Source organism: Candoia aspera, chromosome 2, assembly GCF_035149785.1.
Source record: "Candoia aspera isolate rCanAsp1 chromosome 2, rCanAsp1.hap2, whole genome shotgun sequence".
Classification (NCBI taxonomy): Eukaryota; Metazoa; Chordata; class Lepidosauria; order Squamata; family Boidae; genus Candoia; species Candoia aspera.
Window position 1 is genome coordinate 173,173,615 of NC_086154.1, and position 14,503 is coordinate 173,188,117.

Genomic DNA, 14,503 nt, shown 5'->3' on the forward strand with positions numbered 1-14,503 from the left:
TTTCACAACATGTTACTCACCAAGCCAAATGCACCCAGCATCTGATGCTAGTGGTAATTCACTGCTGGTAGCCTGAGACTGCAGAAGTATATAGGTTATCAAGGCTAGTGAGTGGTTGCAAGTGGTTCATAGAACTGGTTGAAGAGCATGATTAAAATAGAATTGGAAAAATACAGATGACTACTAGATGACAGGGACGTGGTGGCACTGCGGGTTAAACCGCTGAGCTGCTGAGCTTGCCGATCAGAAGGTTGGCGGTTTGAATCCACGTGACGGGGTGAGCTCCCGTTGCTAGTCCCAGCTCCTGCCAACCTAGCAGTTCGAAAACATGCAAATGTGAGTAGATTAATAGGTACCGCTTCGGCAGGCAGGTAACGGCGTTCTGTGTAGTCATGTGGCCACATGACCACGGAAGTGTCTACGGACAAATGCCGGCTCTTCGGCTTTGAAACGGAGATGAGCACCGCCCCCTAGAGTCGGACACGACTGGACTTAATGTCAACGGAAACCTTTACCTTTACCTTACTAGATGGCAGCAAAGCAATATGGAAAAGTATAACTCCAGCGGTCATCCAGATCTTTGCAATGGAGAACTGACACGGTAGAGCTAAAGGTAACAGATGAATGCTTAAGTTAGAAACCAGGAGACTGAGAGTTCTAGTCCTGCCTTAGGCATGAAAGCCGTCTGGGTGACCTTGGGCCAGTCCCTCTCTCTCAGCCCAAGAGGTAGTCAGGCATGGTAGGAGAGTTCTAGTCTTGCCTTAGGCATGAAAGCTGGCTGGGTGACCTTGAGCCAATCACTCTCTCTCAGCCCAACCCACCTCACAAGGTTGTTGTTGTTGAGAAAATAGGAGGAGGAAGGAGGTATGTTCGTTGCCTTGAGTTATTTATAAAAATAATAAAGGCAGGATAGAAAATAAATAAATAAATCTAAATTATCATGAAGAGGTTTAACAGGTAGAATGGCATCACACATCAAAATTTTTAATCCATTTTATAATCCAGAGAGAAATATCACTTACTTCTATTGTTACACAAACAAAATAAACAAACGTATATGAATTGTATGCCTGTTCTTTCTTTTGTATCCTGTATTTTAAAGGCTCTCCCCTGATGTTCTGCTATGCTACCTCATGGTGGTGGGGAGGAGAGTTCCTGGGAGGGATGAGTCAAGAATGCCCTGAAAGTATAGACTCCCAGCAGGGTCACCCAAGATGTGAAGCTAAAGTAAGCAGGCATCTACAGTATATCAGACTGCAGTGATATAGGAAGATACTGCAGGCAGATGATTACTTTAGTGGCAATGGCAAAGGCATTATTTCATACTGAAATAATTAAGGGAGAAATAATTGACAAACCACTCATGTATTTTACCAAGAAAACCACATGGATAGACAATATAAAGTGATTGATGATATATAGTGCTGGGTAATGGGTCCCTCAGGTCAGATGGCACTCAACATGCTACAATGGAAAAGTTGAGGATCTTTTGAAGTAGTAACAGTATTTGTAGACATCGTTAGATTAAAGCCTTCCAGTTGTTAATATTGCCATGCAGGAAAAGAAAATCCAGTTACCGTGGAAACGTGGACTGGAATGAATGTAAGAAGCATGAACATGAGAAAGTCGAAATGAATCAACTGCACATTGCCGTCTTAGGCATCAGCAAATTGAAATAGACTGCAGTTGGACCATTTCAGTCAGAAGATCATGCTGTTTACTACTGAGGACATGAAAAATGAAGAAGAAAAGGAGTTGCTTTCATAGTCAGGATAGATAGAGCAAAGACAGTACTTTGATACAATGCAGTCAGTTACCAAATAACCTTTTAATATGATGGTTATCCAACTTTATGCTCCAACCAGTGATACAGAAGATAATTATATTGATTAATTTTATGGTCAAGTTCAATCTGAAATCAACATAATATGCAAATAAGATGCACTGCTTGTGGTTGGAGACTGGAATGCCAAAGTTGAAAATAGTAAGGAGGAAAATTTAGTTGGACTGTATGGCCTAGGAAACCAAAATGAAGTAGGAGATTGACTTTTCACTTACTGAAATCCAGTATTTCTTCATTGCTAATACAGTACGTTCTTCAAATAACCAAAAAGGACATCACTAGATGTCAAACTGATTATATTATTGGTACAAGGAGATGGAAGAGTTCAGTTTAAACAGCAAAGATGTGGCCAGAAGGCTGACTGGAATATATCACAAACTGCTCATGGAGAAGTTCCAAGTCAAGCTAAAGCTAAAGAACAAAGCTAAACAATTTCCATGATATGAACTTGAGCATATACCCACCATTTTCAAGAAGAACATCAGGAATCACTTTGAAGTCCTGACCCTCATTGATAGGGAACCAGAGGAACTGTGGAAAGAAATCAAGACATTCGTAGGTATAAATGTGAGAAAAGACTGCTGCAGACTAAAAAAGCAGAAGAAACCAACTGGATGTCAGGACAGATGGTAGAAATTGCCAAGAAGAGAAAAGAAGGCAAAGCCAAGAAACAGAAGGTCTTAGGAAACAATTTAACAAGAATTTCAGATGGGGACAAAAGAAGGTATGCTGTAACATTTGTCAAGACACTGAAGATGAAAACAAACATGGAAAAACAAGGAAAGACTTCCAAAAGATCTCCAAACTCAGAAGGAGGTTCCAACTTGAAATAGGTATGCTAATTGAAAAGATACATTGACCACAAGGAGGCACCATGTTATTGGTTTCATGCTTATTGGGAATCAATATAGGTGTAACTGATTACAGAAAGACCTACAATTGCATTGTGTAACTGATATTCAATATATGTGTAACTGATTATAGAAAGACTTTTAATTGCATTGACCATGTAAAGTTGTGGAATATCTTTAGAAAAATAGAAGTCCCATAACATCTCATTGTCCTCACATGGAAACCTATACACAGGTCAGGAAGCCACAGTCTGAAATGAATATGGCAAAACAAACTGGCTCCAGGTTGGCAAAGAAGTGAGACAAGGCTATATACTTTCCCATTATTTATTCAATTTATATACTGTATATATATTGGGGGAGGCTGGACTGGAAGAAGATGAGCATGGTTTTAAATTGGAGGGAGAAACATCAATTACCTGCACTATGCTGATGACACTAGTCTTATAGCTAAAAATGCAAATGAATTGGAAGCTCTAGTAATGAAAGTCAAGGAGCTCAGTGAAAAAATGGGACTAAACTTAAACATAAAGAAGACCAAACTAATGACAAGTACAGCAGGCACCTTATAATTGACAATGAAGATACTGAAGTAATTACTAGATTCTGCCTTTTAGGATCGACTAGCAACAGTACAGAGCCAGTTTGGTATAGTGGTTAAGGCATCAGGCTAGAAACTGGGAGACTGAGAGTTCTAGTCCTGCCTTAGGCAGAAAGCCAGCTGGGTGACCTTGGGCCAGTCACTCTTTCAGCCCGAGGAAGCAGGCAATGGCAACCCACTTCTGAAATCTTGCCAAGAAAACTGCAGGGACTAGTCCAGGCAGTTGTCAAGAGTCAAGACTGACTCAAAGGCATGCGCAGACACACACACACACAGAGCAACAGTAAAGGAACAAACGGTAAAGAAATGCACAGCAGACAATTACTTGGTAGGATAGCAGGGAAAGCCTTGGAAAATATATTCAAGATGCCACAACATGTCTATACCTACAAAAACCAGAACTGTTCTTTCTGTGATATTCTATAGGAGCAAAAGTTGAACTTCAAAGAAATAGAAAAGGAGGAATATTGATGCTTGGTGTTGGAGAAGATCCTGAGAATACCATGGATAGCCAAGTAAGCAAACAAATGTATCACAGAAGAAATCTATCCAGAGCTCTCACTCAAGTCACATATGACCTGGCTCAAATTATCACATTTTGAAGACATTATGCAAAGTCCTAGATCTCTTGACAAATCTGTAATGGGAAAAGTGGATGGAAAGAAAAGAACACAACCAGTAGCATGGTGAATGGACCTGATTATATCATTTATGGGTGCACTGTTGGAAGATCTGAAGGGCCAGGTTGGGGACAGAAAGCCTATCTATGTAATCACTAAGAGTTAACACTGACTTGCTGGCACATAATCATTTTTAAAGTTCCATATGAGAAAATGTACACAATACATATACAAGGCAGGAAAAGAAAACAGGACTAAAATACCATTTGTGTTGTCTCATAATAAATGCTAACAGTGCAGCCTTTTAAAGAGTTCACATCAATTCACACGTACTCTCACTAATCCTTAAAATTCCTGTGCAACACAATTTTGTCTCATCTGCGTTATCCTTATATTTCAGAGATTGTTGAAGCTGAAAGATAGTCTGTGCAGTCCAACATGAACCAGCCGTTCACTGAGAACAAGTATTGAAGTAAGCCATGGTTTGACTAAACCACATTGGCTTGGTTTGCAATAAGCAATAATCAGTATATTTGTGATTTATTGAACATACTATAATATGTTGAGTTCATATAAAATGCCAAGCCAACCACCAACAGCATATGATTCTTTACCATATCTGTGAACCCAGCTGTTTTTAGGAGTTGTGATGTGTACCTTTTTAAACGTGAGCATTATATCTTCATAGAGAGCCAGTTTGGTGTAGTGGTTAAGGCATCAGGCTAGAAACCAGGAAACAGTAAGTTCTAGTCCTGCCTTAGGCACAAAGCCAGCTGGGTGACCTTGGGCCAGTCACTCTCTCTCAGCCCTAGGAAGGGGGCAATGGCAAACCACTTCTGAAAGCTGCAGGGACTTTCCCAGGCAGTTGCCAAAAGTCAATACTGATTCAAAAGCATAAAACGGAAGGAAGGAAGGAAGGAAGGAAGGAAGGAAGGAAGGAAGGAAGGAAGGAAGGGAGGGAATAAATTATCCTTGAATCCTCAAGCAGCACATTACTAGTCTTTGTCTTCAGCCTGTTAGTTGATTAAAAAATGGGAGTGGGTTGTAAAACCTTTTGTGTTATCTTTTGCCTAGAAAAAGAAAGAAAAATGGACTAAATAAATAAATGTATTTTATTTGAGTAAATATATAAACTGCAGGGACTCACGAACTTCTTATTACACAATTTAGGATCAGACTAAAGAGATTAGGGAAGACCCACAGATCAGCTAGATATGAGCTCACTAATATTCCTAAGGAATATGCAGTGGAGGTGAAGAATCGATTTAAGGGACTGGACTTAGTAGATAGGGTCCCGGAAGAACTATGGACAGAAGTTCGCAACATTGTTCAGGAGGCGGCAACAAAATACATCCCAAAGAAAGAGAAAACCAAGAAGGCAAAATGGCTGTCTGCTGATATCCTCGAAGTAGCCCAAGAAAGAAGGAAAGCAAAAGGCAACAGTGATAGGGGGAGATATGCCCAATTAAATGCAAAATTCCAGAGGTTAGCCAGAAGAGATAAGGAATTATTTTTAAACAAGCAATGCGTGGAAGTGGAAGAAGACAATAGAATAGGAAGGACAAGAGACCTCTTCCAGAAAATTAGAAACATCGGAGGTAAATTCCAGGCAAAAATGGGTATGATCAAAAACAAAGATGGCAAGGACCTAACAGAAGAAGAAGAGATCAAGAAAAGATGGCAAGAATATACGGAAGACCTGCATAGGAAGGACAACAATATCGGGGATAGCTTTGACGGTGTGGTTAGTGAGCTAGAGCCAGACATCCTGAAGAGTGAGGTTGAACGGGCCTTAAGAAGCATTGCTAATAACAAGGCAGCAGGAAACGACGGCATCCCAGCTGAACTGTTCAAAATCTTGTGAGATAATGCTGTCAAGGTAATGCATGCTATATGCCAGCAAATTTGGAAAACACAAGAATGGCCATCAGATTGGAAAAAATCAACTTATATCCCCATACCAAAAAAGGGAAACACTAAAGAATGTTCAAACTATCGAACAGTGGCACTCATTTCACATGCCAGTAAGGTAATGCTCAAGATCCTGCAAGGTAGACTTCAGCAATTCATGGAGCAAGAATTGCCAGATGTAGAAGCTGGGTTTAGAAAAGGCAGAGGAACTAGGGACCAAATTGCCAATATCCGCTGGATAATGGAAAAAGCCAGGGAGATTCAGAAAAACATCTATTTCTGTTTTATTGACTATTCTAAAGCCTTTGACTGTGTGGACCATAACAAATTGTAGCAAGTTCTTAGCGGTATGGGGATACCAAGTCATCTTGTATGCCTCCTGAAGAATCTGCATAACGACCAAGTAGCAACAGTAAGAACAGACCACGGAACAATGGACTGGTTTAAGATTGGGGAAGGAGTACGGCAGGGCTGTATACTCTCACCCTACCTATTCAAGTTGTTCGCAGAACACATCATGTGACATGCTGGCCTTGAGGAATCCAAGGCTGGAGTTAAAACCACTGGAAGAAACATTAACAATCTCAGATATGCAGATGATACCACTTTGATGGCTGAAAGCGAAGAGGAACTGAGGAGCCTTATGATGAAGGTGAAAGAAGAAAGTGCAAAAGCTGGCTTGCAGCCAAAAAGACCAAGATTATGGCAACCAGCTTGATTGATAACTGGCAAATAGAGGGAGAAAATGTAGAAGCAGTGAAAGACTTTGTATTTCTAGGTGCAAAGATTACTGCAGACGCTGACTGTAGCCAGGAAATCAGAAGACGTTTAATTCTTGGGAGGAGAGCAATGACAAATCTCGATCAAATAGTTAAGAGCAGAGACATCACACTGACAACAAAGGTCCGCATTGTTAAAGCATTGGTGTTCCCTGTAGTAACATATGGCTGCGAGAGCTGGACCATAAGGAAGGCTGAGAGAAGGAAGATCGATGCTTTTGAACTGTGGTGTTGGAGGAAAATTCTGAGAGTGCCTTGGACTGCAAGAAGATCAAACCAGTCCATCCTCCAGGAAATAAAGCCAGACTGCTCACTTGTGGGAATGATATTCAAGGCAAAACTGAAATACTTTGGCCACATAATGAGAAGACAGGACACCCTGGAGAAGATGCTGATGCTAGGGAGAGTGGAGGGCAAAAGGAAGAGGGGCTGACCAAGGGCAAGGTGGATGGATGATATTCTAGAGGTGACGGACCCGTCCCTGGGGGAGCTGGGGGTGTTGACGACCGACAGGAAGCTCTGGCGTGGGCTGGTCCATGAAGTCACGAAGAGTCGGAAGCGACTGAATGAATAAACAACAACAACAAGGGACTTGTCCAGGCAGTCTCTGAGAATCAGACATGATTGAACAGATTAAAAAAAACCCTTCATAGTGCTCTCCCCTTCAGAACAACTAGCATCAGCCAGTTATGTGGATTTTCCCCACTCAACCATCCTCTGTTCTTGCATTGTAATGATTGGTTATTGTTGTTGTATTTTTAAATCACGTTATGTGGCTATGATATTCAAAGTGTTGTGGAGGAAAGTGACACATTTAACTATGGATGTGTGTGAAGACAGCCTATCACAATACTCTGTTTTGATTTCATTCCTTGGGACTGAGTAAGCACACATAAGACTGGATTCTTCATGGCCCCTTCTCCTTTCAGTTAGTCCCTTCTCACACATTCAGAAACTCATCACTTTCCAAACTTTTCACCTAGACCAACTCTCGCATGCTATAAAGTGTGAAAGTGTTTGAAAAGATTTAACTGCATCTGGATCTCTCACAAGCTTGCATAACTGCAGGCGTACCCAAAGCTTTCAGTGGGCTTTTGAAAAATGAGGAGGGTGGGCACTGGCCTGGCAAGAGTCCTCTCCTGAGACTGCAGCACTCACTTGTATGGGCTGCCATCTCTGATTAGATCACCTGACTACTGGGCATCCAAGTGGGAGGATCTCAAAACCTTTTGTACTAAGTGATAAAAGATAAAGGAATATTCATACACATTCCACTGTAATGACAAAAGAGATGTTGCAAACTTTCCAACATCTGGCAATCCAAGATAGACACATGGAAGAACAACAAGCTCTTCTTTTAGCCAGAAGAAGTTTTGAAATGCACAGGTGCCATCTTGAGGGATGTATGACATTAAAAACAAGCAAACAAAAAAACAAAAAAACAGGAAAAGTTAAATCTCAGCTGAAGCTAACTAAAGAGAAGAAACAGGAAATCTCTGCAGCTGTAAAATAGTATAGTTAATTTAATTTCCTGAAAAGATTTGATTGATTAAATAATGCAGTTCACTATTGCATTGGTTCTTTAAAATTATATAAATTTATGTGTGTTCCTGTGTACGTAGGTATGTGTGTGTGTGTATGTATGTGTTTGTATATGTACATTACATATATGTATAAAGTGTCTGTATGTATGGATCAAGAGAGAGAGCATGAGAGAGAAACTTATTCTGTCATTTCTTCATCGTTAAATTTCACCCCTGCCAACTGGTTCCTATCACAGGAGTAGGGGACAGAAAAATACTAAATGTAAAAAATGTGAATCGAAAAGAGCAAAAATTAAATAGGCACATGATTCAGCCAAGAAAATAAACTTAAATTCTATAGCTTTAGAGAGTCTAAAGTAACATACTCTTTAAAAATGTGATAAAAAGCATTATACATTAATTCAATTAAAGTACCTACCTTTATCAATCAATCAATCAATCAATCAGATTTCTTTAATTAGGTGGCCACATACCAAAAAATCCAATTTAGTGAGGCTCTTAAATCAGAATGGTAATCCAGAGCAGCACGCACAGAACTTGAAATAGTGACACTCTTCTTATAAAAATACAATGTGGCTATTTTTTTTAAATTAATGCACCATTGCCTTCAACTGAGTAGACGTGGAACTACCTTCCTATGGTCAACTGCAACTAATCATGCCTAACTTCCCACAACTAAGCAGTATTAGAAGAGTAACATTTCTGAGAGGTAAAAGCTGTCAGAAATGAATTCATTTTCTATCTCCCTCCCTCCCTCCCTCCCTCCCCCCCTCCCTCCCTCCAACTAGGAAACAAACAAAAAACAAAAACAAACAGATTTGAATTCATTTATGAAATGAGTTATCCTTTTTTATTATACCCATAGTCCCCAAATGAGATATAAAGTATAATTAAAAACCATAAAATAGTAACAGAGTAACGCCATAACCATGCCGGGACACGGTGGTGCTGCGGGTTAAACCGCTGAGCTGCTGAGCTTGCCGATCGGAAGGTTGGCGGTTCGAATCCGCGTGACGGGGTGAGCTCCCGTTGCTAGTCCCAGCTCCTGCCAACCTAGCAGTTCGAAAACATGCAAATGTGAGTAGATTAATAGGTACCGCTTCGGCGGGCAGGTAATGGCGTTCCATTTAGTCATGCCGGCCACGTGACCACAGAAGTGTCTACGGACAAACGCCGGCTCTTCGGCTTTGAAACGGAGATGAGCACCACCCCCTAGAGTCAGACACAACTGGACTTCATGTTAAGGGAAACCTTTACCTTTACCTTTTAACACCATAAGCAGAATGTTTGGGATGTTCTAGGTTTCAGATGATGAAACAAAATCCCTGCTAAAAAGTTTCTGCCCACCAGTGAGTTCTGTAATCACAACAAGGATCTCACTGAATACATTAATAGGTATAGATACAGATATAGATGATATAAATATAGATGATAGAGACAGAGATAGAGATAGAGATGATATAGATATATCTGTGCAATATTCATGGAACTCAGTTGATTCGTAAAAGTTTGCAGAACCTGCCTGTGCAAATTTATCTGCCATCACACAAAAACATTTTGGACATGAAATGTTTATCACTAGTGGTGGGCAAAAAAGGAACAAAAGCCTCTCCTGAAGGGAACCCAGAATAATGTTACAGGTCACTACCAGCACAGCAAGACTGATGTGCATTGTCCCCTCCTCCCTTCAGGGATCACCCACATGGCATACCCCACTGGCCTGCCCGCACTGATGTTCCCAGCACATCCCCTTCCTTCTCTTCTTGCCTCCCCACATCCACCAACATCCTTGGCTCTTGGTCTGCATTGCACTCACTACCTATAGGGAGCCATGGAGATGAACTTGGAGAAGCCACCCAGAAGCCATTAAGGCACAACAGGTAAAGAAGGATGCATTAAATACAGGGAGGCAGGAAAACCTTAGAAAAAGACTCAGATTGGCCCCTCCCTGATCACTGGGCTGTAAGAAGGAGAGAAGAAAAAGCGAATTGCCTACCTCAGTAGAGTATAGATCTAGTTTTCCGGTGACTAGTTTTCCTGTGGAGTCAGTTTCCTGATCTGGTCTACTCATAGAGCTGACCCAAACCCAAACCATCCTGTTTATCCCATGTGTGGGTTGCCTGGTATCCTACTTTCCATCTCTCTTCTGCTACTAATATGTACGTACAAAGGATTAAAGCTGGAATAACCAAAGCCTTTGTGACTGTCCATGTTAATTACACACAGTACTGTTTCTAGTGGCTCTGGAGATACAGGTATAGATACCTAGATAATGTAAATTCTTGCCCGTTGTTCACGTCTCGCTCTCCTTCCTTGCTTTTACCTCCCTTGAAATGCTTTTGCCAGCTAAGTGTTTCGGTCTTTGCTGATGTTTGATCAATAGACATCAAGCTATATTTTTGCTAGCCATACCGAGGGGGGTATATGCTTATTCTGATCTTGATATAGGTATTGACTGGGAGTGTGCTGGGTGCAAACTTAGTGGGAAAACAGTAATTTTCTAACAGTTGGGGCCTGGGCCATCTAAAACCAGTTGTTCTATGTATGGAACATCTCATACAGCATGTGAACATTTTGCACACCCCTGATACATACAATAAAAGGTGAGGCACTGGTCAAGTGCTAAACAACCTACCTGAAATCCAATTTGTTCGCCGCTGCAAAGAGCCCTTGATATTGATATCCAGAACAGCCAAAATAAAACTCCACTCATTATGTAGCCAGCCTAGCTGGAAGGCCATTCTCCCACCCTAAGCATTTAGCAAGTCTTCTCTCCTTATCTCACAGAAGAGCATTTGTCCCTGCAGACTATCACATTTTGCCATCCTCTAAAAGTAGATTTAACAACTTCCCTGCATAGGAGAGACTCTGCTCCTGCTTGTTAGAAGAAAAGGGTTTCTGTGCTGTTTCTTCTGCACAGCCTGGTGAACAGCCTTTCTAACTATTCTCCTACCAGCTCCCACCCTTAGCTGACAGGTCTCTGGAGACCTCCAGACTATAGTTATTACTATCCTTATTCGACACTCAATTGTCTAACAATTTTGAGGACCTCAGTACTTTTATGGTGACATCTGCGTACATTATTGGTACTTGTAACTCGTTTTATTCTTCTCTGATACGTTTGTTTTGGTCTACAGATTAAATAAATAAATAAATGCTCTTCGGCATTAAATATTTTTATCCCCTCTTCTTCTTCTTAGAACATTGGCATTTTGGCTTCTGTGTAAACTTCTCATTTTGAGAATGTCTGTGATCTATTGCAAGGACTACTGTATGTCCCATAGGGGAATCAAAGCATTTGCTGATGGGGGCACAGTGGAGTTGAGGGAAGGGCAACAAATAGACAGCCTGATTGCATACAGGTAGTCCTCGAGTTACGATGGCAGTTGGGACTGGAATTTCCATCACTAAGCGATGCAGTCGTAAATCATGACATCATGTGACTGCACCGCTTAGCGACGGCAATCCTGGCAGTCCCAGTTGCTGTCGTAACCCCAGGACTGCGTGGGTCATTAAGTGGGAAGAGGCAGGGGTCTCAGGCAAGCAGGCTGACAGGTGAGAATTAGGGGGGGCAGGTGCTATGAAGCATGGGTAAGTGCGTGGGTGCTGCGAGTGGGTGGGGTGGTGCTGCGGGCAGGCACTACAGAGTGCAGGTGGGTGAAAAAGTGGTGGGAGAAGAAGTGACTAGTGACCTCCTGCTGGTTTCCCCACTGACTTTGCTTGTGGGAAGCTGGCAGGCAACGTCAGAAATCGATGTTGTAATCTCAAGCCAGGCACTGAGTGCCCGGATTGTGGTCAGGTGACTGTGGGAACACTGCGACAGCCAGAACTCTGAGGACCAGTCATAAGTCCCCCTTGTTCAGCACTGTCGTAACTTTGAACGGTCGCTGAATGAGTGGCCGTAACTTGAGGACTACCTTTATTAGGGTGACCACTAGATGGCAGGAGAGAGATACAGACAATCCCCTTTGCTTTCATCTAGCACTCATCTGGATCTTTGCAGCCCAGATCTGTTAGCTGCTCTACAGATGCAACCTGTCAGTGATGCTCCACCCCAAGCGAGTGCCCCAAACCACTGCTGCCACCACCATTCCTCCCTGGGAACAGCTTTTGTGTGCAGGTCCCAGGCATCCGCACAGGTCTATCCCCTAAATTTACTACTCATTCTTTAACTGATTACTTGTCATGAGTGCCGTTGAGCTAAAGTCATCAGCGCAATGGCACTCATGACAATGACAAGGAAATAGGTGAAGGGGCACGAGTTAGGCAGCCATCAACCCACAACGACTAACGGCTAACAAACAATGGCTAAACGAATCACGGAGCCACCCAGGCCATCAGCGGCAATACAACGGGGATCGCCCAGCTGAAAGCAATCAGCAGAAGAATGGAAACCTGAGGATGGGCGATCCTGGAAACCCTCAACCAGTGGCAGGGCAACGCATGGGACAGAGGGGGGTGACGTGACCGTGAGCGAGGGGGCGCTGACCGGCGCGGGGTATTTAAACCCCGCACCGGCGCGCTCCTGTCACTCTCAGCTTTTTTCTACCAACGTTGTACCTACCCTGAAATAAACCAGAACCTGATTTGCAAACCAGCGTCTGAACGTTATTCAGAGGTAGGCAGCGCATGACATAAAGCTGAGAGTCATAAACTCAGCCTCGCCGAGCCCCACCGGACGACAACGAGCCGCGGGAGGAGTAGACGGCGAGAAGACCAGCAAGATGAGGCCGGAACGGCGCGGGCAAGGAGGGCGAGCCGCGCGGCAAGAGACAGAGGAGGACCGACCGAGGCCAGAGGCACCGCGGACTCCCGGAGCCATGGACGCCCACCCCACCCGACCCGAGCCTCAGCTCCAACCCCAAGGGGTGATGGCGACGGAGGCAACCCGACCGCGGGAGGGAGCAGCACGACTTCCGAAACCAGCGGAGGACCCCGCGCCCCACATCGCACCCCAGCAACGGGCGTGGAGCGACAGCCCCACGGTGCTCAACACGGAGGAGGACGACGGAGACACCCATCAGACGGAGGAGGAAGCGGACCCGCGGCGGAGGGACGATGAATCCCACCGGCAACCCACCCCCGAGGACGCGCCAACGGAACCGGCCCCAGCGGCGGCGCGGGCTGTGGACGAGGAGGCACGAGCTGAACTCGCGGCCATGCGGGCTCAGCTGACGGAACTCCGGACCATGCTCCAGGCGCTTATGCCCCCCGCGCCACCCAACGACGTCCCCGCACAAGCCCACACCCCGAGCGAAGCACCGAACCCACACGGGCCAGCGGAGAGCCAGCAGACGGCACAGGCGGCCGACACCACACCCCGGGAAGCGAGAGGCGGGGCCGCGCAAAACGCCCGGGCCCCAAAGGACTTCCCCATCTTCTTCGATGGGACCCCCTCAAAACTCTCGTTTTTCGTTACCAACGCTAGGGAGTTCATGGGGAGGCACGGACACTCCTATGACTCCGAGGCCGACAAGATCGCCGCCGTGGCGATCAAACTCCAAGACAGGGCGGCGGACTGGTACGTCCAACTGTACGAGTCCAGCTCCCCCGCCCTCGCCACCTTCCCTGCTTTCATCAAAGAGATGAAAAACTACTTCGAAGACCCCCTAGCTAAAGTACGGGCGAAAAGCGCACTCCAGAGACTTAAACAGGGCACACGCACGGTCCCTGACTACGCCCTGGAGTTCAAAGCCCTCGCGGGAAAGGTCTGCGACTGGTCTGAGACCACCCTGCTAGAAATCTTCAAAAGGGGGCTCAACCGCGACGTTCTCCAATGGGCCCTCTACCGCGACGACCCAGAAACGTTACACGGGTGGATCCACCTCGCGGGGAAAGCCGAACACGCGCACCGCACCTTCCTTATGACAACCACGGAAGACACAAACTACGTCGGGAAAAAGGTACCCGCACCACACGGGGGGATGGCCGGCCCCATATACCCAAAAAAGAAGTTCAACCGGGAGCCCTGCGGGAGGTGTGGCAAATTAGGGCACAAGACGGCGGATTGCTTCGCCAACTGACCGCCGACCAGCGCGCCCAAGCCCGCCCCGAAAATTAGCCCCAAACCACCCAACCCGGGGCCGCCCCCTCACCGCCGAATGACCGTGGCCACAGCAACACCGGAAGAGGGCTGGGACGCTTACTGGGGAGAAGAGGACAATACCGACCCCGACCAGCCGGCGGGAAATGCTCCCCGCTTGCCCTGAGACGCGTGGCGAGGCAGGCGGTGGGACAGCAACGCGGACCACCTCAACGAAACGACAAAAGCTCCGTAATATTGGCAGCAATTCAACTCTCTGCCGGCAACGGAGCCACCACGGCCGCGGCACTAGTGGACTCGGGGTGCTCAAA